The sequence below is a fragment of the Herpailurus yagouaroundi genome, unplaced genomic scaffold, assembly GCF_014898765.1.
Source record: "Herpailurus yagouaroundi ecotype Mexico unplaced genomic scaffold, PumYag 28, whole genome shotgun sequence".
NCBI classification, from domain to species: domain Eukaryota; kingdom Metazoa; phylum Chordata; class Mammalia; order Carnivora; family Felidae; genus Herpailurus; species Herpailurus yagouaroundi.
In genome coordinates, this window is record NW_024412376.1 from 28,376,927 (window position 1) to 28,402,586 (window position 25,660).

Sequence of the window (25,660 nt, forward strand, 5' to 3'; positions counted from 1 at the left end):
AGTCTAGTTTGTTTCATATAAGTATAATTACTTCAGCTTTGTTTTGACTTCTGGTAGCATGATAGATAGTTCTTTTTTTTTTCTGAAGGTGTCCTCAGGTCTCTTGTAAAATGGGTCTCTTGTAGACAGCAAATGTTTTTTTTTTTTTTTTTTTTTTTTTTTTTTGTTTTTTTTTTTATCCATTCTGATACCCTATATCGTTTGATTGGAGTATTTAGTCCATTTACATTCAGTGTTATTATTGAAAAATCTAGTTTCAGAGTCATTGTGTTATCTGTAGGTTTTATGCTTGTAGTGATGTCTCTGGTCCTTTGTGGTCCTTGCAACATTTCACTCACAGAGTCCCCCTTAGGATCTCTTGTAGGGCTAGTTTAATGGTGATGAATTCCTTCAGTTTTAGTTTGTTTTGGAAAACCTTTATCTCTCCTTCTATTCTGAATGACAGGCTTGCTGGATAAAGGATTCTTGGCTGAATATTTTTTCTGTTCATCACATTGAAGATTTCCTGCCATTCCTTTCTGGCCTGCCAATTTTCAGTAGATAGGTCTGCCACTACCCTTGTGTGTCTACCTTTGTATGTTAAGGCCTGTTTATCCCTAGCTGCTTTCAGAATTCCTCTTTATCCTTGTATTTTGCCAGTTTCACTATGATATGTTGTGCAGAAGATCAAGTTACATCTGAAGGGAGTTATCTGTGTCTCTTGGATTTCAATGTCTGGATTCCTTCACCAGATACTATGATTTGTTCAAGTATACCTTCAGTCCTTTTCTCTCTCTCTTCTTCTTCTGTAATTCTTATGATAAAGATTTTGTTCCATTTGATTGAATCACTTACTTCTCTAATTCTCCTTTCTTTTAATCTCTTTTTTTATCTCTCTTTTTTTCAGCTTCCTCTTTTTCCATAATCTTATCTTCTAATTCACCTGTTCTCCCCTCTGCCTCTTAAATCCTCACTGTGGCTGCCTCCATTTTATTTTGCACCTCATTTATAGCATTTTTTTAATTCATCATGACTATTTTTTAGTCCCTCGCCCCTTGTAGCAATAGACTGTCTCCTGTCTTCTATGCTTGTTTCAAGCCCAGTGATTAATCTTATGACTATTATTCTAAATTCTTGTTCAGTTTTATTGCTTACATCTGTTTTGATCAATTCTTTAGCTGTCATTTCTTTCTGAAATTTCTTTTGAAGAGAATGCCTCTGTTTCATCATTTTGGCTAATTTTCTGTCCCTTATGAGTTTTAAAAGCTTGTTATGTGCTCTGCACCTGTGAGCACTATAGAAACTTTATTTATAAATGCCCCAAACTGGAAGCAATGAAGATGTCTTCTCAGGGTGCATGGAGAGAGTACCATATCCATATGATAAATACATATGCATAGATATCATAAATATGAATATAATATATAGGTTAAAATTTTAATATTAGTAGCTGTATGTATTTCATGTATTTTATTTATAATACATATAATATATTGATAATATATATAATAAGCTTATATATATTTATGTTAACACTAATATCATAATGTTGCAAATATAAATATATAATATGACATACACATATTCATAAATACAATAAAAAGAAATGAGCTATCAAGCCACAAAAAGGCATAAAAGAACTTTAAATGCATATTGTTAAGTGAAAAAGCTACATAATGCATGATTCCAACTATATTACATTCTGGAAAAGGCAAAGTTATTGAGAAAGTAAAAAGATTTGTGCTTGTCAAGTATTTTAGAGATGAAAGGAGGAATGAATGGGTGAAACCTAGGAAATTTTTAGAGCCCTGAAACTATTCTGTTCAATAATGTAATGATGATTCCACTATGCACTTATCAAAATCCATAGAATATACAACACAAAGGATGAACTGAAGTGTAAACTACAGACTTTACTTAATAGTAAGGTATTACTATCAGTTTATTTAATTGTAACAAATGCACCAAAGCAAGGCAAGATGTTGATAATTGAAGAAAATTTAGGACTTGGTGGATAGAAGTATCTCTCTGCATTATGCAATTTTTTTGTAAACATAAACTTTTCTAAATATTAGCCTATTAATCAAAAAAAAAAAGCAGGGGTGCCTGTGTGGCTCAGTAGGTTAAGCACCTGACTTGTGGTTTCAAATCAGGTCATGATTTCAGGTTTTGTGGGGTTGAGCCTTCCATTGAGCTCTCTGTTGACAGTGTAGAGTCTGCTTGGCATTCTCTCTTTCTCTCTCTCTGTCTGCCACCCTCTCTCTCTCTCTCTCTCTCTCTCTCTCTCTCTGAAGCTAAATAAATAGACTTAAAAACAATAACAATAATGGCTTTCACTACAATAAGTTAAAAGACTCTTGCCACAAAGAACATAGGAACCTTAGTTACCTAATGGATATGTTAAAAAATGAATTACTTTAAAATATATATATATCCCATTAGAATATATATTATATATATTATTTAGTATTCCTCCAATTACCTATTACAAATAAATTGAATTAAATATGTAATTTAATCCTCCAATAATATGATTTCATAGAGTATGATGCAGTTGAATTCTAATGTTTGATGTTTTCCTTATTTAAAAAATGTTTATTTGTCTATTTTTGAGAGAGAGAGAGAAAGTGAGAGCACAAGAGGGGAGGGGCAGAGAAAGAGGGAGAAATAATCTCAAGCAGGTTCCATGCTGTCAGCACAGAGCCTGATATGGGGCTCAAACTCACGAACCGTGAGATCGTGACCTGAGCTGTGATCAAGGGTCAGACACTTAACCAACTGAGGCACCCGTGTTTTCGTTATTTTAAAGATATATCACTATTTTGAAAAGATTTGTATGTTATATATGTCAACGGAATCTTTAACATCTAAGGGAAAAAAATGTAATACATTTCACAGAGTGTACGATTTACTGATGCTTTCATATTGGAATTTAAAATGTATGATATAAATATACACAATAAAATCTCTATAATTCAAAAGGTCTTAAGGAAATGCAAACATGATCATTTAAAAAAATTATAAAAATTCTTCTTAAGGAATTATGTAAATGCCCAATTACCTAATTAGAAAAAAAATTAATATTTTTTTCAGGTTAAAGATATTAAAATTTTCATGTTTTATCAGCTTATGTAGCTGCAAGCATTATTAGATGCAAATTCCATTGTATATGATATTAATATTTATTGAGAAATGAAAACCAATTCTTAATATGGTGTAAAAGAAAATCAAAGATATGAGCTTTTCACAGTTGAAATAAGCTGCTTTAATACTTATTTGGGTGCATGTGTGGTGGCATGGGAGTTATCCCTCTAGCATTTAAATTAAATTTTCAAAAAGTGTTGATATGTTGGTGGAAGTCCGTTAGGAAAGTATTACATTATAACCAAGGTTAGCATGTGTATTTTAGGAAATAAGATAGTATTATCAGTTCAGAGCATACAAAATTGCTAATATTTACCATTTTTTTACCTAAAATGTAAGTTTGTATATTTCAGTCTAATTTGTAATCTATCATTTTTACCATAATTAAGGAATGAAATAGTTTAAGTAGCAAAACAATGGAGATGTCAAAAGATGCCTATATATTTATTGGTAGAATTTTTCAAAGTTTAACATTATTATGGAATTCAGATGTCATGACAACAAATCAAACATATTAAGGCTAAACTGATACTTAAGGATTAATTATCTAGACACATACTGTTCTTATGTATCAACTGTATATTTCCATGGCCATATAGGTGAAGGAGGAAAATACTACTCTTTTGTGATTCAGGTGGCTGTTCTGTGTCAGTGATAAAATCCAATATGGTCAGAAATCTAAGGGAAAATAATACAGGAAGGAAAGCAGCAGATATGCTCCTCTGTATTGTTTGTTGCTCACCAGAAAATGCGAACTCTGCATTGCAGAATACTCATTCTGAATTCCACCATTAGAAGCCAGTGGTCCTCTGGTCAGTGATTAAGACATGCAAAAAATATTATGGCATGTAAAAATAATCCTAATAAATAGTCTGTAGTGAGGATTAAACAGCACAATGCATAAGCCCCTTTATCACAATGGCCAGCATAAAGTTAAGTGCACTCTAAAGTAACTGAAAATAAATAACTTTATTATTTTTTTGCTTCTTGCTATATTTCTGCTCTGATATATCATATATAGCATCACAGTTACAATTGCTGTGGATGGAGTCTCAGGCACATTAAAAAAAAAACTGTGTGAATTCAGCTTCATATTTCTCTACTTAAAATAGCTCTGGACTGAAAATCGGAAGACTGGGTTCAATTTCTGTCCCTGCTACTTCCTAACAGTATGGAAAGCCTTGCAACTTAATTGAGCTCCTCAATTAAATGTGAATCCTATATATCACTTAAAAGCTGGTTCCAAATAAAAGAACATGACACATAATAGTTTTTTAAACAATATATCTTTGAAAGGTAGAAAGAACTGTAACAATGGATTTGTTTTTTTCTTATTCATGCAGAAGAAAGGACATTTCTAACACAATATTTAAATGTAATAATGGAATTTAGTGCAGCTAAGTGGTTAAAATAAAGAACACTGGAGTCATATTACACCTGGTAGGCGTGCTTCTGCTACTTGTTAGTTGTGAGATCTTGGGCAAGTTAACCAAACATTCAAGTCTGAATTTTCTTAACTGCAAAATGGAGATAATTACAATACATAACCCACAAGAGTTGTTGTCCTGGTTGAAGACTCTATAAGAATGTAACTCACAAATCACAGTGCTTGTCACATAGTAAGTACCGTGTACATGCAAGCTATCATTATGATTGATTTCTCTAAGCATTGATTTACTTTTGGCAAGTACTGATATAGCCAGGAGAGCTTTACTCATTCATGTGCACATTCTTGAAGAAAATAATTTCCTATCTTATAGAAGCTTCCTTTCCCACATAGGATATAGTATAAATATGCACCACGTAAATTTATGTGTGTCTGCATGTGTGTCTACATAAATATGTTTTGAAAAAGCATATGTATCTTTGTCCACAGGCAGACATATGGAAATGACCAAGAGAGTTTTTCTTTTTTTTTTTTTATTGAGTTGTTCAAATACTACACTAAAATATAAAGTGATGGTAGTCTAGTAATGATGTGAGCATGAACTAAGAAAAATCCTGATTTCACTTAAGCTTAGACTAATAGTTTTATAGTGAAATGGAGAGAAACTGGAACTTGGGACGCAGGGAGGATTGAGATTAATCTATGCTCTACCTCTTACCATGTAACTTTATCCAAACATTCATCTCAGACTTAACTTTCCATATCTGTGGACATAATATTGAGTTAGAGCAATGGTTAAAGCCTCTTCACGTAAAATTCTAAAACTGAGAACTATATACTAGTTCTGACTCCAATAAGTTTATAGTATAGCCTATGGAAAAAAATACCTGTTTTTCTACAATAGATACAACTTAAGCTCTGCAGGAATTCCCTAGGAAAGCTTGACTAATATTAAGTTTGCAGAAGTAAAAAGTTGGTTTATCTTCCAGTATGGAACATCGTTAAAATATTTAGGCACCGAGATTATCGAATCTTTAGAAAAAGACAAAAAGTACCAATGAATAAAAAATGCTGATGTCAATTTAAAGCACTGGAAAATCTAAAGTGTGATTTCTAAGAGATTACTGCTGATATTGTAAATCAGTAGAAGTATGCTGTGCTCGTTTGTTCTGTTTTAATACACCTTACATAGCTTCCCAGGAATTATCCTGTTAACAGAGAAGCAGATAAATATCCAATGTTCAGAAACAGTTTTGAATTACCTGATAAGAAAACAAAAGTGTATATCTACTATATTTTTTTTTACTAGGGAAAAGATATTTGGAAGTTTTTTTTTTCCCTCTATTGTAGTATTTAATTGAAAATAGTATGAAAGCATTCTGATAATTTCAGAGGCTTAACTGTTAAGGATTATGTGATGGCTTTAGCTTACATTGATGGCATTAGAAAATTGAAGCAAAACCATAATCAAAGAATTATGGTTAGATGACAAGTTTAAAATATCAGAATGGAATATACAACTTGAAAACAATCTTTCCAGTGTTAAAAGCTAATTATGACTTAGAAGTTTCATTATCTGTCTTAAATTTAAAACAACTGCTAAATGGATCATTTCTTTGTTATTTAGCCATTTGAGCTTCTCTTTGATAAAGGTCCTTGCCAGCCAAACGGAACATAAAGATTTTATTGGTCTCTAATGATGCCAACTACAGCTGTACAATCATCATTTCAGAGTCCAAGCTCTGTCTGCTCTTAGATCTTCTGTCACTTGATCACAATTGCAGAAGTATCTTTAAGTGTATTTGTTTAACCAGATGGTAAATGGCTGTGTAGGGACTATATCCATCTTTTTTACTGTATGACTAAGTGTTAAAACAGAAATTTTAGCTATGGTAGGAAAACACAGACTTGACTCATGCAAAAAAATAGTTTTTCTTTGTTTATTGCAAGAGGCAGATATGAATATTTGCATCATAAGAATACAACATTGTGGCAAATATTTTTTATAATATGTACTTAAAGATTTGAGTAATACCTCTAATTAAAATTTAAGTGAAGCATGAAATATTGCTATAAAATATTGTCCAATACTTGGCATATTTTTCAAAAGAAAACCTGAAGAATTTCTACTTGCTATAATCTTCTTCAGCTGTTTATTTAAATTAATAGAATATTAGGCCTAGAAATCTTGATATTCAAAGTATTTCAATTTTTTTAAATTAACCATTTTATTTTTTTTTTTTTATTTTATTATTTTTTTTTATATATGAAATCTATTGTCAAATTGGTTTCCATACAACACCCAGTGCTCATCCCAAAAGGTGCCCTCCTCAATACCCATCACCCACCCTCTCCTCCCTCCCACCCCCCATCAACCCTCAGTTTGCTCTCAGTTCTCAACAGTCTCTTATGCTTTGGCTCTCTCCCACTCTAACCTCTTTTTTTTTTTTTCCTTCCCCTCCCCCATGGGTTCCTGTTAAGTTTCTCAGGATCCACATAAGAGTGAAACCATATGGTATCTGTCTTTCTCTGTATGGCTTATTTCACTTAGCATCACACTCTCCAGTTCCATCCACGTTGCTACAAAAGGCCATATTTCATTTTTTCTCATTGCCACGTACTATTCCATTGTGTATATAAACCACAATTTCTTTATCCATTCATCAGTTGATGGACATTTAGGCTCTTTCCATAATTTGGCTATTGTTGAGAGTGCTGCTATGAACATTGGGGTACAAGTGCCCCTATGCATCAGTACTCCTGTGTCCCTTGGATAAATTCCTAGCAGTGCTATTGCTGGGTCATAGGGTAGGTCTATTTTTAATTTTCTGAGGAACCTCCACACTGCTTTCCAGAGCGGCTGCACCAATCTGCACTCCCACCAACAGTGCAAGAGGGTTCCCGTTTCTCCACATCCTCTCCAGCATCTAGAGTCTCCTGATTTGTTCATTTTGGCCACTCTGACTGGCGTGAGGTGATACCTGAGTGTGGTTTTGATTTGTATTTCCCTGATAAGGAGCGACGCTGAACATCTTTTCATGTGCCTGTTGGCCATCCGGATGTCTTCTTTAGAGAAGTGTCTATTCATGTTTTCTGCCCATTTCTTCACTGGGTTATTTGCTTTTCGGGTGTGGAGTTTGGTGAGCTCTTTATAGATTTTGGATACTAGCCCTTTGTCCGATATGTCATTTGCAAATATCTTTTCCCATTCCGTTGGTTGCCTTTTAGTTTTGTTGGTTGTTTCCTTTGCTGTGCAGAAGCTTTTTATCTTCATAAGGTCCCAGTAATTCACTTTTGCTTTTAATTCCCTTGCCTTTGGGGATGTGTCGAGTAAGAGATTGCTACGGCTGAGGTCAGAGAGGTCTTTTCCTGCTTTCTCCTCTAAGGTTTTGATGGTTTCCTGTCTCACATTCAGGTCCTTTATCCATTTGGAGTTTATTTTTGTGAATGGTGTGAGAAAGTGGTCTAGTTTCAACCTTCTGCATGTTGCTGTCCAGTTCTCCCAGCACCATTTGTTAAAGAGACTGTCTTTTTTCCATTGGATGTTCTTTCCTGCTTTGTCAAAGATGAGTTGGCCATACGTTTGTGGGTCTAGTTCTGGGGTTTCTATTCTATTCCATTGGTCTATGTGTCTGTTTTTGTGCCAATACCATGCTGTCTTGATGATGACAGCTTTGTAGTAGAGGCTAAAGTCTGGGATTGTGATGCCTCCTGCTTTGGTCTTCTTCTTCAAAATTACTTTGGCTATTCGGGGCCTTTTGTGGTTCCATATGAATTTTAGGATTGCTTGTTCTAGTTTCGAGAAGAATGCTGGTGCAATTTTGATTGGGATTGCATTGAATGTGTAGATAGCTTTGGGTAGTATTGACATTTTGACAATATTTATTCTTCCAATCCATGAGCAGGGAATGTCTTTCCATTTCTTTAAATATTCTTCAATTACCTTCATGAGCTTTCTATAGTTTTCAGCATACAGATCCTTTACATCTTTGGGTAGATTTATTCCTAGATATTTTATGCTTCTTGGTGCAATTGTGAATGGGATCAGTTTCTTTATTTGTCTTTCTGTTGCTTCATTGTTAGTGTATAAGAATGCAACTGATTTCTGTACATTGATTTTGTATCCTGCAACTTTGCTGAGTTCATGTATCAGTTCTAGCAGACTTTTGGTGGAGTCTATCGGATTTTCCATGTATAATATCATGTCATCTGCAAAAAGCGAAAGCTTGACTTCATCTTTGTCAATTTGGATGCCTTTGATTTCCTTTTGTTGTCTGATTGCTGATGCTAGCACTTCCAGCACTATGTTAAACAACAGCGGTGAGAGTGGGCATCCCTGTCGTGTTCCTGATCTCAGGGAAAAAGCTCTCAGTTTTTCCCCGTTGAGGATGATGTTAGCTGTGGGCTTTTCATAAATGGCTTTTATGATCTTTAAGTATGTTCCTTCTATCCCGACTTTCTCAAGGGTTTTTATTAAGAAAGGGTGCTGGATTTTGTCAAAGGCCTTTTCTGCATCGATTGACAGGATCATATGGTTCTTCTCTTTTTTTTTGTTAATGTGATGTATCACGTTGATTGATTTGCGAATGTTGAACCAGCCCTGCATCCCAGGAATGAATCCCACTTGATCCTGGTGAATAATTCTTTTTATATGCCGTTGAATTCGATTTGCTAGTATCTTATTGAGAATTTTGGCATCCATATTCATCAGGGATATTGGCCTGTAGTTCTCTTTTTTTACTGGGTCTCTGTCTGGTTTGGGAATCAAAGTAATACTGGCTTCATAGAATGAGTCTGGAAGTTTTCCTTCCCTTTCTATTTCTTGGAATAGCTTGAGAAGGATAGGTATTATCTCTGCTTTAAACGTCTGGTAGAACTCCCCTGGGAAGCCATCTGGTCCTGGACTCTTATTTGTTGGGAGATTTTTGATACCGATTCAATTTCTTCGCTGGTGATGGGTCTGTTCAAGCTTTCTATTTCTTCCTGATTGAGTTTTGGAAGAGTGTGGGTGTTCAGGAATTTGTCCATTTCTTCCAGGTTGTCCAATTTGTTGGCATATAATTTTTCATAGTATTCCCTGATAATTGTTTGTATCTCTGAGGGATTGGTTGTAATCATTCCATTTTCATTCATGATTTTATCTATTTGGGTCATCTCCCTTTTCTTTTTGAGAAGCCTGGCTAGAGGTTTGTCAATTTTGTTTATTTTTTCAAAAAACCAACTGTTGGTTTCGTTGATCTGCTCTACAGTTTTTTTAGATTCTATATTGTTTATTTCTGCTCTGATCTTTATGATTTCTCTTCTTCTGCTGGGTTTAGGCTGCCTTTGCTGTTCTGCTTCTATTTCCTTTAGGTGTGCTGTTAGATTTTGTATTTGGGATTTTTCTTGTTTCTTGAGATAGGCCTGGATTGCAATGTATTTGCCTCTCAGGACTGCCTTCGCTGCGTCCCAAAGCGTTTGGATTGTTGTATTTTCATTTTCGTTTGTTTCCATATATTTTTTAATTTCTTCTCGAATTGCCTGGTTGACCCACTCATTCATTAGTAGGGTGTTCTTTAACCTCCATGCTTTTGGAGGTTTTCCAGACTTTTTTCTGTGGTTGATTTCAAGCTTCATAGCATTGTGGTCTGAAAGTATGCATGGTATGATTTCAATTCTTGTAAACATATGAAGGGCTGTTTTGTGACCCAGTATATGATCTATCTTGGAGAGTGTTCCATGTGCACTCGAGAAGAAAGTATATTCTGTTGCTTTGGGATGCAGAGTTCTAAATATATCTGTCAAGTCCATCTGATCCAATGTCTCATTCAGGGCCCTTGTTTCTTTATTGACCGTGTGTCTAGATGATCTATCCATTTCTGTAAGTGGGGTGTTAAAGTCCCCTGCAATTACCACATTCTTATCAATAAGGTTGCTTGTGTTTATGAGTAATTGTTTTATATATTTGGGCGCTCCGGTATTCGGCGCATAGACATTTATAATTGTTAGCTCTTCCTGATGGATAGACCCTGTCACTATTATATAATGTCCTTCTTCATCTCTTGTTACAGCCTTTAATTTAAAGTCTAGTTTGTCTGATAGAAGTATGGCTACTCCAGCTTTCTTTTGGCTTCCAGTAGCATGATAAATAGTTCTCCATCCCCTCACTCTCAATCTAAAGGTGTCCTCAGGTCTAAAATGAGTCTCTTGTAGACAGCAAATAGATGGGTCTTGTTTTTTTATCCATTCTGATACCCTATGTCTTTTGGTGGGCGCATTTAATCCATTTACATTCAGTGTTATTATAGAAAGATATGGGTTTAGAGTCATTGGATGTCTGTATGTTTTATGCTTCTAGTGATGTCTCTGGTACTTTGTCTCACAGGGTCCCCCTTAGGATCTCTTGTAGGGCTGGTTTAGTGGTGACAAATTCCTTCAGTTTTTGTTTGTTTGGGAAGACCTTTATCTCTCCTTCTATTCTAAATGACAGGCTTGCTGGATAAAGGATTCTCGGCTGCATATTTTTTCTGTCTAGCACACTGAAAATCTCGTGCCAACTCTTTCTGGCCTGCCAAGTTTCAAAAGAGAGATCAGTCACGAGTCTTATAGGTCTCCCTTTATATGTGAGGGCACGTTTATCCCTTGTTGCTTTAAGAATTTTCTCTTTATCCTTGTATTTTGCCAGTTTCACTATGATATGTCGTGCAGAAGATCGATTCAAGTTACGTCTGAAGGGAGTTCTCTGTGCCTCTTGGATTTCAATGCCTTTTTCCTTCCCCACTTCAGGGAACTTCTCAGCTATTATTTCTTCAAGTACCCCTTCAGCACCTTTCCCTCTCTCTTCCTCCTCTGGGATACCAATTATGCGTAGATTATTTCTTTTTAGTGTATCACTTAGTTCTCTAATTTTCCCCTCATACTCCTGGATTTTTTTATCTCTCTTGTTCTCAGCTTCCTTTTTTTCTATAACTTTATCTTCTAGTTCACCTATTCTCTCCTCTGCCTCTTCAATCCGAGCCGTGGTGGTTTCCATTTTGTTATGCATTTCGTTTAAAGCGTTTTTCAGCTCCTCGTGACTGTTCCTTAGTCCCTTGATCTCTGTAGCAAGAGATTCTCTGCTGTCAGCTATACTGTTTTCAAGCCCAGCGATTAATTTTATGACTATTATTCTAAATTCACTTTCTGTTATATTATTTAAATCCTTTTTGATCAGCTCATTAGCTGTTATTTCCTGGAGATTCTTCTGAGGGGAATTCTTCCGCTTGGTCATTTTGGATAGTCCCTGGCGTGGTGAGGACCTGCAGGGCACTTCCCCTGTGCTGTGGTGTATAACTGGAGTTGGTGGGCGGAGCCGCAGTCAGACCTGATGTCTGCCCCCAGCCCACCGCTGGGGCCACAGTCAGACTGGTGCGTGCCTTCTCTTCCCCTCTCCTAGGGGCGGGATTCACTGTGGGGTGGGGTGGGGTGTCCTGTCTGGGCTACTTGCACACTGCCAGGCTTGTGATGCTGGGGATCTGGCGTCTTAGCTGGGGTGGGTAGGCAAGGTGCACAGGGGCAGGAGGGGCAGGCTTAGCTTGCTTCTCCTTAGGTGAACCACTTCAGGAGGGGCCCTGTGACAGCAGGAGGGAGTCAGATCCGCTGCTGGAGGTTTGGCTCCGCAGAAGCACAGAGTTGGGTGTTTGCGTGGAGCGAGCAAGTTCCCTGGCAGGAACTGGTTCTCTTTGGGTTTTTGGCTGGGGGATGGGCGGGGGAGATGGCGCTGGCGAACGCCTTTGTTCCCCACCAAACTGAGCTCTGTCGTCTGGGGGCTCAGCAACTCTCCTTCCCTTTGTCCTCCAGACTTCCCGCTTTCTGAGCAGAGCTGTTAACTTATGACCTCCCAGACGCTAAGTCGCGCTTGCTGTCGGAACACAGTCCGTCAGGCCCCTCCGCTTTTTGCAAGCCAGACTCGGGGGGCTCTGCTTGGCCGGCGAGCCACCCCTCCGCCCTGGCTCCCTCCCGCCAGTCCGTGGAGCGCGCACCGCCTCGCCGCCCTTCCTACCCTCTTCCGTGGGCCTCTCGTCTGCGCTTGGCTCCAGCGACTCCGTTCTGCTAATCCTCTGGTGGTTTTCTGGGTTATTTAGGCAGGTGTAGGTGGAATCTAAGTGATCAGCAGGACGTGCGGTGAGCCCAGCGTCCTCCTACGCCGCCATCTTCCCTCTCTCCAAAGTATTTCAATTTTGTATAGATAACTAATGGCATTTCACACGTGTAAAAGTTAGTAAAATAAACTTATAGTGTGATGTGATTTATTGAGAATTTATATTAAATACTGGAAAGTGATTTGGGGTTAAATCTTCAAATTTGAAAAGCTGCATAGATATATTCAATATACATTTAAACCTATAGACTTCTACAGGTCTATATAGTTACAGAGAGCTAGGATTAAAATCTCTGTGGCAAAGAAGAAACTCTGGTGGTGTTCTATAGTAACAAATATGAACTGAGAATATTAACAAAATGGTAAACTTATGAACTTTGTCCCTGTTTTTTTTGAAAACTGGACTAATAAAAGTATAATGTGAAGGGAGAATTGACAACTAAGCATACAATACTGATAGAATCCTAGTGAATGAAGATAAAAAATCAAATTGAGGGGCATGTGGGTGACTCAGTCAGTTGAACATCCCACTTTGGCTCAGGTCATGATCTCACAATTGGTGGGTTTCGGCCCCATGTCAGGCTCTGTGCTGACAGCTCAGAGCCTAGAGCCTGCTTCACATTCTGTGTCTCCCTCTCTCTCTTCCCTTCCCTTGCTTGTGCTCTTTCTCTATCTCAAAATGTGAACATTGAAAGAAAAATAAAGGGGCGCCTGGGTGGCGCAGTCGGTTGAGCGTCCGACTTCAGCCAGGTCACGATCTCGCGGTCGGGAGTTCGAGCCCCACGTCAGGCTCTGGGCTGATGGCTCAGAGCCTGGAGCCTGCTTCCAATTCTGTGTCTCCCTCTCTCTCTGCCCCTCCCCCGTTCATGCTCTGTCTCTCTCTGTCCCAAAAATAAATAAACGTTGAGAAAAATAAGTAAAAGAAAAATAAAATTGATTAAAGTAATTAGGAAACCCTAGTATTTTAGACTGACAAGAATGTCATTGTAGGGGAGGAAGGTCAGGCAGCACTAGCTAATTTATCTATCAATTCAGAATGATCTGTGGCCCTACTTTGTTAGTAGTTGCTTTGCAGTTAAAATCATAGCATATAATTTTATTGTTCAACAAAAAGAAAGAGACAGAAAAAGACAGAGGGACACAGGTTTCTTCTAACATGAGGCTTTCTGTGGTTTTGAATACCTGATTTTTATAAATCACGTTACTGGTTCCAAAGCTTTTGCACATATTTTTCTTCACTTGATGCAAAATAATCCTGGAAATAAGAGAATGTATTACTTTTAAGGTGATTTGTTTCACATTATTAATTAATATAGAATAATATTTCATTCAAGCTTGAATTTGTGATATTTGACATCAGCTTACAGCAAAACTTCAATATACCATTAACCCATAGTTTAATAAAGTGCATCCATTAAGTGCCAATCAGGTAAATTGTGGCATGTGAACTTCCTTAGTTTTATACCTCAACAGAGTTTATTGGAACTGATTATAAATATGTTATATAGATAGATTCATCTCCGTTTCCTGACACAGAGAATAAAGAGGGATAAAAATAGAGATGTATTACTTTGTAAATCTTACATGATTCACAACAATATCAGACAGCTGGAATATCCCCTTCAATGTCTGTGTTATTGGCACTGACTTTATCACCTAGTAATGTTTTTCAGAATTATGAGATCAGATTATAAACCACATATATTTGTTTACTAGAAGTAAACAACTAAAGTTTTTTTTTAATATTTTTTAATGTTTACTTATTTTTGAGAGAGAGAGAGAGAGAGAGAGAGAGAGAGAGAGAGCATGAGCAGGGTAGGGGCAGAGAGAGAGATAGGCACAGAATCTGAAGCAGGCTGCAGGCTCTGAGCTGTCAGAACAGAGCTGGATATGGGGTTCGAACCCTTGAACCGTGAGATCGTGACCTGAGCCAAAGTCAGAGGCTCAAGGCACCCCCAAAGTTTTTTTTTTTAATTTCCTTTTGTTAAAAAAAATAATGTCTTTAGGAGACAGGCAATATTATTCATGGAAAGTCTATTAGAGAAAACCTCTGTTAGAAGATGGCATATATTCTTAGGCCATTTAACTCCCAAGTTTCTATCGTAATTTTCAACTACCAGGACAACAACCACACACATCAGAAACAAGAACAGAAACAACTTCTTTACCTGTAAGTGAATTTACTTACATTTCCAATAAGTGATCAGAATGCTCTTAAAACACATTATTTCATGCTTCCCCAGGATGCTCAAGGATAAACATGAATTACCATAACCGGGATTTCCCCAAATTATATCCACGACTCCATTGTATTATAATAAGATAGAATCTTCTGCCTTTTAACAAAACCAAATGTTAAAGAAGAGTATTCAGACCTTCTCTCTGTGATGAATGGCCTTAAATTGCTTTTCCAAGCTTTCCAAATCTAGGATAATTTGATTGCTATCTAATTGTGGATGAAAAAAATTAAATACTTTCTCATTCTTCTTAGTTGTAAGCATAAAAAGTCACTTACACATTTTGGGGATACCTGGGTGGCTCAGTTCATTGTTAGTGTGTTCAAGCCCCCATCAGGCCTCGCACTGACAGCGTGGAGCCTGCTTGGGCTTCTCTCTCTCTCCTTCTGTCTCTGACCCTCCCATGTTCACACACTATCTCTCTTTCTCTCAAAATAAGTAAATAAACTTTAAAAAAAACTATAAAAAGTCACACATTTTGTAATAATATCTGTAAATAAATTCTTAATTGCTACTAAAACTAATATCAGAAATCCAAATAAGGATATCTGTTGTAACTCAGGAACAATTCTCTTCATGAAATGTTTTGTGAAAGATTAAAACAATATGATATGCTGTACACATAGATGACTCAAAAAAATCCTGAGTTATTTATTTTATAAAGGAAATATGAATCAACTCATTTAAAGTTAGAAAGTTAATAATTATTTCACAGTGGTTGTGGCTTACAAAATTCTTTCCTCCTACTGTGTTTTTAAATAAAGGATACAGTAGTTGAAATATATAGAAAACTAAATAAATATATGGTGAGATGTGTATATATATTTAGTATTCTTTTTGAATCATTCTTTTTGTATAGACAAAACAAAGTGATAGTAAAGCTACTGAGCATGTCAAGTCAAAAAGAATTAGTGGAACTAACTAGATATTTTTGTGCATCATTGTTTGGCTAGAGTCATACAATGAAGCAATGGCAGAATCAAATCATGACTAGTTCTTAATTTGTCTGCCTAAAGCATAAAAATTAATTACTAAAATTCAAGTATATATTAAATATAATATTACATTTCTGTCATCCATTATCCATTAAACAGATGTATTATTTTTTTAATTTTTTTTAATGTTTATTTGTTTTTGAGAGAGAGAGAGAGAGAAAGAGTGTGAGAGGCAGAGAGGCAGACAAGGAGACAGCATTCAAAGCAGCCTCCAGGCTCTGAGCTGTCAGCACAGAGCCCAACATGGGGTTCGAACCTACAAAGTGTAAGATCATGACCAGAGCCAAAGTCAGACACTTAACCGACTGAGCAACCCAGGCACCCTGCATTAAATTTTTTTAATACTTAAATATTTTTGAGAGAGACAGAGCATGAGTGGGGGAGGGGCAGAGAGCAAGGAAGACACAGAATCCAAAGCAGGCTCCAGGCTCTGAGTTGTCAGCACGGAGCCAGCCACAGAACTCAAACTCGTGGACTGCAAGATCATGACCTGAGCCGATGGATGTTTAACTGACTGAGCCACCCAGGCGCCCCCAAATGTTATTTCTTATACTTCTTGTAGTCTAAGATGTGTTTTCCAGGTTTGGATGAGCTCTGCTTCATGTTGTAATTCAGAGACCCAGGCTTCTTCCGGAAATCTTAGAATCCTGATCTATATCAGGTTTTGTGAGGTCTCTCCAATGAATGGAGAAAGAATGAGGCTCACTCGGGGGAGGTTCTAATGAGCCAAACTGAAAGTGGTACACACTACCCTGCTATATCACATTAACCAGACTCAGTCACTTCGCTGTGACTCATTTAAAGGGTGACTCATTAAAGGGTAAAGCTGTACCTCATTTAAAGGGAGACTGAGAAATGAACTTGGTGTATGCATAGAAGGAAATGAAACCGGTTTGATGAATATTACTTGTCTCTAACAGCCACATGACCTTATTTATTTTACTAGAGTAGACACTGGGACAACTTTCAGGTGGAGTTTGGTGAAGCCAGTGGGTTAATGGGGGGAAAAGGCAAAGAAAAATAAACTTGAACGGATACTGGTACGCAGGGACTGGGTGAGTCTTGATACCTTGACAAGGCATTACCCTTTCTGGACTTAGATGTCCTCACTGGTAAAATGAACAAATTATACTATGCATGGTCCCTACTGAAAACTTTTCTGTGGAAGATTAACTGTGGTTAATCAGTCTTATGAAGATTAGTCTTAAGTATAAAGTGAATTAAATTAAAAGATTCACAGTTGAATATGAGTGCATATTTGATCAATAAATGAGATTTCTCATCCATTTTGCTCATGAATGTATTAAAGTACAAAAATACTGGAATAAAGCATAGAAAATATTAACAGAAATTAATCTAAAATACTTTAAAAAAGATTCTATAGGTACCATTAACAACATTATAGCAAAAGATGAAAAAGTGTGAGAAGCATTTAAAATTGGGAAAGTGAGAAGACCCAATAGTATAGATAGGATGGATGAATAGATGATAGCTAGCTAGATAGACAGAACATATAACAGGGAGCCTCAGAAATAGAAGAAAACACCAATACATGAAACAAATCATAATTGATCAAACAATTTTCCCACATTTTTATAAAAATCAAACTTGGCGATGATGGTAAAGTAGCAGTGTTTTTTTGTTTTTTGTTTTTTTCTTGGTCAGAAGTCTGAATGTTTAACTTAATTTATCTGCACTTACATAACTGTCTGATAACCCTTGAAAACAAGCAACATTAATTTACGTTAAGTGACCTTCAGCCTTACCTGCTAATGCTATTACAGGATTTGGGTTATGAAAATTTACTACAAACTTTCTTCAGAACCCTTAAATATTGCATTACTTGTAAATTACCAAACCTCTAAAATGTTAGGAGTCATGAATTTACGTATTTTAAAGGTTACATTGACTGAGCTTGAAAAATATGCTTACACACTGAAGTTCCCATCAGGGCTAAATTGTTTTGTACAGGATAGCTTACATTAGGATTGTTGTATTGACAACCCAGTGATTCTTGAATTGCTATACAAGTATTTGTGATGTGTGTCCATGAAATTTGTATGTGCATATCCTAAAACAGTGTGCTCTTTTTCTTCTGAATGAAGTGTATAACACTAGAACATACTCCAAAGATGGTGGGCCTTTCAGAATACACTGAGCTTTATGATAAATTAATTATTAATGGTGACCTTTGGATACAGATAAAGGTAACGATGTTTGGACATGTAGTCATTTTTTGCTGTCTACTTCACAGTCTATTCATACCTTTTGAAGTACTGGCCCTGTTTTATCTAAATATGATTAAACCATAGGGGAATTATTTATCTTAATGCCTCTTGTTTATTCAAATAAAAATTTCTTCTAATATAAAGTTACTTTGATCAGCTATCTACCAATATGAATTATAAAACTTTAATTGTTCCCTTCCCCATATTAGATACTAATTCCTCATGGCACAGACTTCTATAGTATCACCAGTTACTTAAACAGTGTCCAGTCCAAGAGCTTGTAATATGTGTTTTAGAAATAACTGTTTATCAAAGGACATAAAAACAGGAACTAATTGAGTTCTTCTGGCTAAGCAATATGTTATTCAAAAGTCCTTCGGTAGCTCTCCATAGCATTCCTCTGATACCTTTCATGTGGTTACAACGGTAGAATCCTGTGACAGTAGTTGTGGCTACCTAACTAAGCTAAACTGTTCTAGCCAAAAGGAAAACACACACTGTGTGTGTTTTCCTTTCCTTACGTTTGTTTAGAACAGGGTATAAAGTTGATCAGGACCTAAGGCAGACACACACGCGCGCGCGCACACACACACACACAACACACAGCAAAAAAAGAGGAGGGAGGGGAGGAACAAAACAAAAATACTAGAAATACAGTGATTTTTTATTTTCTTTCCTTGTTTTTTCATTGTATATACTGTTTTGCGGGACTTGTCTGGAGAGGACAAAATGTAGATTCCCAAAACTCAGTTATACCACAAAAAAATGTATTGGGAAAGAAATGGCTCAAGTGTCTTCCCTTGTTTACTTTTACTCACCCTTCAATTTATATAAATATAAATCAAATATGGGGCGCCTGGGTGGCGCAGTCGGTTGAGCGTCCGACTTCAGCCAGGTCACGATCTCGCGGTCGGGAGTTCGAGCCCCGCGTCAGGCTCTGGGCTGATGGCTCAGAGCCTGGAGCCTGTTTCCGATTCTGTGTCTCCCTCTCTCTCTGTGCCCCTCCCCCGTTCATGCTCTGTCTCTCTCTGTCCCAAAAATAAATAAACGTTGAAAAAAAATTTAAAAAAAATATATAAATCAAATATGATTTTATCCCTATTTTTATTTTTCTACCTCATGAGAATTTAAATGGCAAATTTTATAAAAATCATTCTTGTGTGTGTCTAAATGCATTGAATTTAGACTACACTACATCCTTAAAGTAATTACATTCAGTAATCTTGTTGATAATAACTGCCTTTAACTTTGAACATTTTGGGGAATAGCTGTCAATCAAAAATGTCCCACTAATGGTTATTTATATCATTTGCACTGATTGCTCTTCTTCAGTCATAGAAATTATTCAAATATTTAAAATTGAGATGAGCTGTAAATACTATCACCAGAATAATTCACCTAAAACTTTCTCCTGAATTTTCTTGGTTTTCAATTGCAGAAACTGAATTTGGGCTACATTGTTAGGATCTCAAAATATGACAAAGATCAGTTGAAGACTTAAAAAAATGGGTAGTAGGAGTATTCATTTAACTGAGATAAAGTCACTTCGGTCCTATACTGTCTCTGAAAACTATGACTGCCCTCAATCACACATTCACGTATTAAATGTAAATCAAAATTCTATAGTTTCAATTTCTCACAGCATCACCTAAGGTTAAAGGTAATTTAAAATCAAAAGGGGATATAATCCAAATTTTAGGTTCTGTGTCTACCTGCAACTTTGTAACTAACTATATACAGAAAGAGCATGTATCTTTTCACTATTGTTTTTGTAGAATGGTTATTTAGTATGTAGTTTTCATAATATACCATTTCTCTTTCAATTAAAAAAAGTGCTTAGTAAGCTCAGGAGAGATAGGGAGGAAGACTTTTGTTAACATTTTAATACTTTCAGATTTTCTTGTCATAGATATAACAATTTCTTACATTTGGTTAGTACAGGGTATAAAGTTGATAAGGACCTAAGGCAGTGGTGGCATAATGAACTCTCTAGAGATTTTTAATTTAAGTGGGAAAAAAATAGGTTTGGAGAAATGCAGTGTTATCTGAAGATCTTAAAAATATTTTTTTTATTTAAAATGCATTTTGTTTGTAGATGTATCTCATTCCCGAAACATTAGATTTTACATAAAAAATATCTCCCATTAATGAAAGCACAATTAAAATGGCATTTTATATGTTTAAGTAAAACAAATATATGAATTCTGTTGTTTACATTTATTTCTATGCTTTTTTACTTTTGGTAGAAGGTGAACTCCCTCTTATATTGCATTTTATTTTATTGTGCATAGAAATTTCTTAAGAAACATAGAATGGAGGAAGAGAAGGAGGAGAGATTGTAAACTGATAGTGGACCCACAGTGTGGATCTCTTGTCTCAGTCTTTCATATCTGCTACCTCTTCAAATCCTCAAAATATTCCTACCAGTGTAGAATGGGAGAGATGCAGACTGAGAATCATGGAAGTCAAATCTTGTCCTAAGTTCCTTCCTCATCTAATAAGTTTCAAGTTTGAGGTAAAATTCTTGCCTGTAAGTTCCGAATTGAGCATTCTCTCCTTCCATCTTTTCATTGGGGTTTACACCATATTGTTTCTAATGGAGACAAAATTATTCCTGACAAGAGCTGCTTAAATACATTTAAACAATCAGATGCTCAAAAGAATTTCTAAAATTCTGAGCCCTAAGCATATTTTCACACAAAAAATATTGAGGACATTTTGAAATATATAAAATTATATCATAAATACCGGACAAATCTCAGAAAATGTTCAAACAGGTGAGGACAAAGTTTATGACACAGCACAAAGAATAATGCATCCTCCACCTATCTATCAACCTTTGGGAGTCTCCTGTGTTACTTGCAACACCATCAGTTAACTTCAGGCAGAATCTTGGACTTATGAAGCTCTCATCTCTGACCTTAGGGAGCTTAATATCTGCCTTAGTTTATACCAGCACTTGTTTTTGACCCATAAATGAACTTTTATCTCTGTTTACATCAATTATTAATAAGTTTTTGCTAAAATTTTATTTCAATAAAATGCTTACACCGTCCATGATTATTAAACCTGACATTGGTTATCCTGAAATGTCATTATTCCAGAGGGTTATCTTTGTTTTCTCTACTCATTACAGTAAATACCAAGGGAAGTTTTTATTTTTATTCAAATTTTAAATTACTTAGCAAACAGCTGCATGAGACCCATTTAGAACTCATAATGATGACAGAGTTAATGTGACACTGAAAAATGAAATGGATAAAGGACATAATTTATATATACTTCATACAACAAAATAAATCATCGATGTTAGTCACTTAAAGAGTGTTTTGTTACTGACCCTTGTTAAATGATTGGGTTTTGGGGCACCTGGGTGGCTCAGTTGGTTAAGCGCTGGACTTCAGCTCACGTCATGGTCTCTCAGTACATGAGTTTGAGCCCCGCGTCAGGCTCTGTGCTGACAGCTCAGAGCCTGGAGCCTGCTTTGGATTCTATGTCTCATTCTCTCTCTGCCTCTTCCCTGTTTGCTCTCTGTCTCTCTCTCTCTGAAAAATAAATAAACGTTAAAAAAAAAAAAGATTGGGTTGTGTTCAACTTAGTGTCCTTGATTCTATTAGGTTAAAAATAAATTCTTACTGACAGCATCAATGGGGAGTTGAAGAGTTTATGGATTGGAGATTAAAGTACTATGGGTATATACTCTTCTGCTGTTATTTTCTTATGACTATTTGAGAGCAGTTTTAGCTTCATGGTAAAATTGAACTGATAGTACAGAGACTGCCTAACACCACCCGTGGACAGCTTCCTCCACTATCAATACCCTGCATCAGAGAGGTACATTTGTTGCAGTCTATGAACCCTTCACTGACATACCATTATCACCCAGAATCCATGAATTTACTTTACAATTCACCCTCAGTGTTCTACACTTTATATATTTTAATAAATGCATAATAAAGGGTATTCACCATTGTAGTATCATATATAATAATTTTGTTGTCCTAAAAACCCCTATTCTTTCCCCCACCAATCCCTGGCAGCCAATAATCTTTTTTTCTGTCTCCATAATTTTGCCTTTTCCAGAGTGTCAGGAAGTTGGATCCATACTGTATGTAGACTTTTCAGATTTGCTTCTCTTACTTACTAATATGCATTTAAAATTTCTCCTTATCTGTTTATGGCTTGATAGTTCATTTCTTTAGAGCACCAAATAATATTCCGTTGTCTGGATGTACCACAGTGTATTTATCCATTCATCTACTGAAAGATATCTTGGCTGCTTTCAAGTTTTGGCAATTGGAAATAAAGCTGCTATAAACATTTGTGCACAGGGTTTTTGTGGGCTCAAGTTTTCAACTCCTTTGAGTAGATGCCAATGAGCACAGTTGCTGGACTGTATGGTAAAAACATTTTTAAATCTATAAGAAAATGACAAACGGATTTCCAGAGTGGCTGCACCATTTAGCATTCCCTCCAATAGTGAATGAGAGTTCCTGTTGCTCCACATCTTGGCAGACATTTGTTGTTGTCAGGGTTCTGGATTTTGGCCTTCCTACTAGGAGTGGAGTGGTATCTTGTTGTTGTTTAATTTTGCATTTCTCTGATGACATACCATATGAGCATCTTTTCATATGCTTATTTGCCATGTACATATCTTCTTTGGTGAGGTGGCTGTTACAATATTTGGCCCATTTTTTAGTCAGGTTGTTTGTTCTCTTATTATTAACTTTTGGAATAATTCTTTGTGTATTTTAGGTAACAGTTCTCCATGAGATGTTCTCTCCGTAAATATTCTCTTCCAGTCTATGGCTTGTCTTCTCATTCTCTTGATATCATCTTTTTGCAAAACTAAAGTTTTTAATTTGAATGAAATTTAGCCTCTTAAATTATTTCTTTCATGGATCATGGTTTTGGGGTTGTAACAAAAGGTCATTGCTCTACCCAGGATCATCTGGATTTTCTCTTCTGTTATCTTCTAAGGGTTTCATAGCTTTACATCTTACACTTATATTTATAAGCCATAATCCATTGTTAATTAATTTTTGTGAAGGGTGGAAGGTCTGTGTCCAGATTCATTTTTATTCTTGCATCTGGATATTTAGTTGTTCCAGCTCCATTTGTTAACAAAACAAAACAAATCAAACAAAAACACACATCTTTTTTTTCCACTGTATTGTCTTTGTTCCTTTGTCAAATATGATGATTGTATTTATGTGGGTCCCTTCCTGAGCTCTTTAGTCTCTTCCATTGATTTGTCTTTCCTTTATTGATACCACATGTCCTTATTACTTAAGCTTAATAATAAGTCTTGGCATCAAGTACTGTCGATCCTGTCTGTCAATAATGTGCTGTCTACTCTGGGTCTTTTGCCTCTTCATATAAGCTTTGAATCAGTTTGTTAATATTCACAAAATAACTTCCTGGAATTTAATTGGTATTGCACTGACCCTATGGATCATGCTGGGGAGAACTGACATACTGATAATATTGAGTCTTCCTATCCATGAACAGAATATCTCTTTAGTTAGTTAGTTCTTCTTTGATTTGTTTATCAGAGTTTGTAGTTGTTTTAAGTGTTTCATTTTGGGGGTACAAATGTAACTTATATTGTGATTTTAATTTCAAACTCTACTTGTTCATTGCTATTATGTAGGTATGTTCATTGCTATTATGTAGGTAAGTGATTATAATCCATATATCCTGCAACCTTCCTAAAAGGGCTCATTAGTTCCACATTTTCTGTAGATTCTTTCAGATTTTCTATATAGATGATCATGTCATCTTTGAACAAAGACAGTTTATTTTTTTTTTTACTCCCCAGTCTGTACACCTTTACTTCCTTTCCTGTGTTATTGCATTATTACGAATTTCAGTATGACATTTAAAAGCAGTGGCAAGAGGGGTCATTTTGCCTTATTCTTGATCTTAGTGGGAAAGCTTCAAGCTTCTCACCATTAAGTATGACATTAATGGTAGATTTTTTTTGTAGATATTCTAAATTGAGAAAGTTCTCCTCTTTTAGTAGTTTCCTGAGAGTTTATCATGAATGGGTATTGGATTTTGTCAAGAACTTTTTTCGCATTAATTGATATTAGCATGTGATGTTTCTTCTTTAGCCCATTGATGTGATAGATAACATTAATTTTCAATTATACCAATCTTACATACCTGAAATAAATGTGACTTATTTACCATGTACAATTATTTTTATACATTGTGGAATTTTATTTGCAAAGATTTTGTTGAAGATTTTTACATATATGCATGAGAGATACTGATTTGTAGCTTTCTTTTCTTGAAATGTCTTGGTCTGGTTTTGGTATTTAGGGTAATGCTGGCCTCACAGAGTTAAAAGTTTCTGCTCTTAAGCTTTGAAAGACTGTTTAGGAGTGCTATAGTTTCCTCCTTAAAATTTTGGTATAATTCACCAGTGAACCTACCTGGCCTCATGCTTCCTGTCTTGAAATGTTTTAAATTACTAATTCAGTTTTTTAGGTATTGCCTATTTGTAGTTGTGTGAATCTTGTGAGATTGTGACTTTCAATTTGGTCAGCCAAATTTGTTCATAGTATTACTTTATTACCATGGGATTTGTAGAAATTTCTTCTTTCTCCTTTCTGATAGTATTACTTTGTATCCTCTCTTCTCTCTTCTCTCCACACCCCCCTCTCTCTCTCTTTCATTCTCTTTCTCTCTTTCTCTCTCTTTCTCTTTCCCTAAACCTGGATGGAGGCTTATTGATTTTATTTGATCATTTCAAAGAACCGGCTTTTAGTGTTATTGATTTTTTTCTATTGATTTCCTTTTTCCAATTTCTTTGATTGCTGCTTTATTTTTTTATTATTATCCCTTTTCTTCTCCTTAATTTGCATTTAATTTGTTCTTTTTATGTCAAATTGTGAAAACTTCTAGTTATAAGATAAGTAAGTTCTGAGGATCTAGATTCCTAAGGTAGAAACTTAGGCTATTGATTTTAGATATTTCTTCTTCTCAAATATGTGCATCCAATGGTATGAATAACCCTCTATAATACTCTTCAATTCATTTTATGCGGAAATATTACCCAGAAACCAAAGACAAATAAATACATGACAAGATAACTATAGGCCAATATCCCTAATGAATACAAATACGTATAGATGCAAAAATTCCAAACAAAATACTAGCAAATCAAAATCAGCAGCACATTAAAAAGACCATACATCATGATCAAGTGGGATTTATCTCTGAAATCCAAGGATGGATCAACATATGCACATCAATAAACTTGATACACCACATTAATAGAATGGAGAATAAAAATCAGAAAAAAAGAAAAGAAAGAGGTCAAAAATACACCCGTGCATAGACAGTCATTTAATATTTGATAAGAGAGCCAGGAATACTCAATGGGGAAAGGATGGTCTCTTCAAGAAACAGTGCCGGGAAAACTGGATATTCACATGCAAAAGAATTAAATTGGGCCCCTATCTTACACCACTCACAAAAATTACCTCACAGCTGATTTTAGAAAAACTTTAAGACATGAAACCAGTTAGGTCTTTCACCAATTTTGAGTTTATTTTTGTGTA

At 35.8% G+C, this 25,660-nt stretch overlaps 1 protein-coding gene across 6 annotated transcripts in view; it reads left to right on the forward strand.

Moving 5' to 3' along the window:
- The window catches only part of FSTL5 (follistatin like 5), a 795,291-nt gene that overhangs the window by 302,762 nt on the left and 466,869 nt on the right, over window positions 1–25,660 (forward strand). The window lies entirely within an intron of this gene.